Raw genomic sequence first — 3,934 nt, 5'->3', positions numbered from 1 at the left:
TGTGTCAAAAATGTCACTTTTGGGGTAAAAAATCCAAATTACCCTTAATGACACATTTTTAGTAGCATTTAATGCTTGAATTGAAGGAAAAACATTGATTTGATGTGATGATTTAATTTCTATGTAGAAAACATGGATAAATATGTATTTTATTCATTAATATGACGGTAAAAGAAATTTAAAAATGAAATATAAACTACAAACCTTAACTTTTCTCTGTCTTCTTCATTTTCATTAATCAAGAAGACATTTCTGTTACATTCTTGGGAGATTAGCAATTACAAATTATTTATATTTTACTCTTATAGCTTTTTATTTTGTAAATGTTAAATACAATATGGGCATATTTATTTGAAACTTTTGAAACTATTATTTATTGATTTGTTTGGTTTTAAAGTCCTTCACAAAATGTCATTATCACCATTAAGGTTTTGAGTAATTTCGTTCATTCAAATCAAACACTGTTTTCATTAAATGTCTCTTTAATGACAAGACCAATCTGACCTTTTCATTTTGTCATTTGTAGCTCAATAGTAATGACCACACTTAATGTGTTATGCTGAAGAAGCCTGAGTTCCACCCACTACCGTCTGCCTCCCCACAACTGTCGAATTTGACATTTACAAACCGTCGGGCTACATGTTTGAAATGTCGAAACCGACATTTAGAAACTGTCAGGATATATAGTTTTACTGTCAATTTGGACACTTCAAAATTATGGAAACCTTTGATTTGACCTTTTGCTATTGTACGGATTTACGTATGACACAGTGCCACTTTCATGCTATTAAATGCCAACATATTGATTTTAGAATTCTTACTGTTACAATCCCAACATTTCGTGCATGAGTAATCATTTGAGATTCATGGTGCTCAACGCTTACCTCCTCGTCGTCCGAGAATAAAACGATGGAAAATTCATCGGACAAACCCAATATCGACGGATGCATATTGGGGTTGAATGATTTGTTGTTGGAGGTGGATGAACCCATTATCTCGTATCAACTAACTGTTTCAATATGAGAGTCTTACAACAACTTATCTAGACTTTCAAGGGGTGGTTTATGAACATGAAGTCCTGCACTGGTATTTATAATTGAGCAAAGAGGATGGTTAATTAAGGTCAATTAGTTCCTAACTATCAACTTATTTTCATCACATCTCAAATTTAATTTGATAGACAATTGGTGTGATGTCTTGAATATCTAAGTGTACTTGTATTGGTCAGACTTGTAATTTGCAAAAAAATGAGAAATTTATAATCTCTATAATTTCCATTTATAAACTAAGACACTTGTATTAGTCAAACTTATAATTTTCATTTTTCCCAAAGCGAGAAATTTATTAAATGCATCAATTTCCTCATTTTTCGAAAGCAAGAAAGTTATAAAATGCACTAATTTTCAATTTTCAATTGCATAACATCTCGACCTGTTCAACTGTCAGTCCCGACAAATGTTTTATTCATTCTCGATAGTTGACGAAAACGTGCACAGCATTAAAGATCAGGTTAACATAAATGGTAAACTGCAGAAGAAATGAAGAAGATTATACATAAGGAACAATTTATACCACAATATCTTTGATATAGTACAATTAACCCTCAAACTATATGGTCGTTCGAAATACTTGCCAGGAGGAAGCAAAATCTTGTATCTTCTCTGTCCACTTAAAAATGTTTTTTTCAATCCCCACCAAATAAATTCTGATTTGCAACATTGTAAATAGTGGATTCAATTAACAGTGCATGATAAACACCATTTTGTAACATTCATTTAACCTACGATGTTCCCCATTACATTACGGCTTATATTATTATATTCAACTTACATAGTCATTACCATTCCTACTTCGTTCTCAGACACGGAAATACATGTTCAACTTCACAAGTAAAATACGGATCCATTTACAACATATTGCATTACAGCCTGACAATTCATATGTCGTTCCCGACAGATTGTCTCTGTCATTCTTGACAGTTGGACCGAAGCACACAAAATACACTACCCGGATTACAACATTAAGGACATGTTCATGCTGACTTTTTGGTTGTGTTTAACCAAATTTATCTCTACAAAAGAAAAGACTATACACAATTTATTCACTACATTTCATTGGTTACTTCTTTAGTCGTCGATGGCTGAACCTTCTCCCCCGCTGTATTCATCTGACTCGTCTGACGAGATGATAATTACCTTATTCTGTGGGATGTATGCCAAACTACTGAGTTTGTGCAATGGGAAAAATCTGAAGCCCGTCATCTTTCTCAAACTACTTTTGGTAAGGCAATGATGTATACTATTCGCTACATTTACACGAGGCAAACCGCAAGAGAAATCAAGAAGGGCAAGCGTTACATGAAGGTTCCATTTCTTGTAAAGTAGGTGCGGGACAAAGGACATTGGATAAAATCTCAAGTCTCAGTAGCTTCAGCTGCCGTGTCCTTGATTCAAATACAGGAGGAGTTGAAAAAGTCAGGTAAAGGAGAGATTAAGGATGAGCATTCCATCAAAATGTTGGAAGAAAAGAAAGATGCAATGGTTAATTCCCTTTGGCAGATTAACGTGGCATATATTGAGTCAACTATATCTCGTGTTTGCCAAGCAATTTTTAAAGATCCCAATGCTTCCAAGGATGTTCTCAAGCTGCGAGCCTGAGGAATGCGAAAACTTAGAACAATTTTCCAAGATGCAAAGGCCAACTATGTTAGAGAAAACAGTTTTCGACATGAAACTTCAAATCGACTAGATGGTGCTATATCATCTAAGTGAAGACCAAATTGCCCGTCTGCTTCAAATTCAGGTTGGTCAAAGTCCATGTAATATTTGTAGTACTTACTTCTATTCAAATGTTTCGTGGGCCAATCGACTTTGAGATAAATATACTTATTTTCGTGTAAACTCTTTCTGGCTGGACCTTTCCCATGTGTATACAATTCTGGATTTTTATTATACAATGCCACACAAAGCATGCTTTATTAAAAAAAATAATAATAATAAGGGCATACCTTCGAGTATAGCTTTCTTTGAACACTTAACATCCAACTGAAAATTTTCATCAAACACCAAACATGAAAGGGCAATTACAAAATGGAATGTAAAATATAGCAGTTTTCTAAAATAAAAATTCGAGCAATAATTACAATACTAAATTCTCAAACAAACAGACCAACTCACATGATAAGCCTAGTGAAAGAACATTAACATGAAGATGCTTCTGAGCGTACTCTGCAGCTAACCAACCTTCATGGCCATCATATATCGCAAAATGTGCACATCTAAAAATTCAGAAACAAATCAAAATTTGAAAAACAAAAGCATGCACATGCGATTAGAAGCTCACGAATATTTTAATATCTTAAGAAACTCATAGAAAACCTAAAATCAATTATGTAAAAAGCTAAAATATCACACATGAACAAAAACCTAATTTGGACTCACCATTTTTGCCTTTTCGTTTCGATTCTGTAGATTTAAGAAAGTTGGAGGGCTAGACAAATGATCTTTACTTCTCCTTTATTGGGAGTAGGTGGCTGGCTGGAGGTGCGAGTGAGACACTATCACACAGATGGCGGACGTGGCACAGCGGCAGCGCGGTTAGGGTTCAAAAAAAAAGAATCGGCATGTTGTGATTTGTGAAAGAGTGAAGAGTGAAGAAAGAGAAGCAGCCTAACTACCTAAGGGAGTGGTCATCGTCGTTGTCGATTCGGATAGAACAGAGAGGCGAGAAGCTAGAGGAAGGGCGAGCTAAAGTCGATTTGGAGAGGAAAATGAAGGTCTCCATCAATTTTTTCTTTAATTAGAAGATAATTTGTCAACAGTTGAGCAATGAGATGAGAGATGTGATGTTTTAAAATTTTTTATACTACTTTTTCATCAAGTCAAATCTACATTTAATGAAGGACATGAAGGGTATTTGAGTTATCTATAAGGGC

General features: G+C 34.5%; 1 pseudogene; it reads left to right on the top strand.

Moving 5' to 3' along the window:
• Positions 1-1,070: 1,070 nt before the first annotated feature.
• On the top strand, positions 1,071-2,771 carry LOC111400564 (annotated as a pseudogene).
• Positions 2,772-3,934: the final 1,163 nt, after the last annotated feature.

This window comes from Olea europaea, chromosome 10, assembly GCF_002742605.1.
Source record: "Olea europaea var. sylvestris chromosome 10, O_europaea_v1, whole genome shotgun sequence".
Classification (NCBI taxonomy): domain Eukaryota; kingdom Viridiplantae; phylum Streptophyta; class Magnoliopsida; order Lamiales; family Oleaceae; genus Olea; species Olea europaea.
This window is presented reverse-complemented; position numbering and strand designations above follow the sequence as displayed.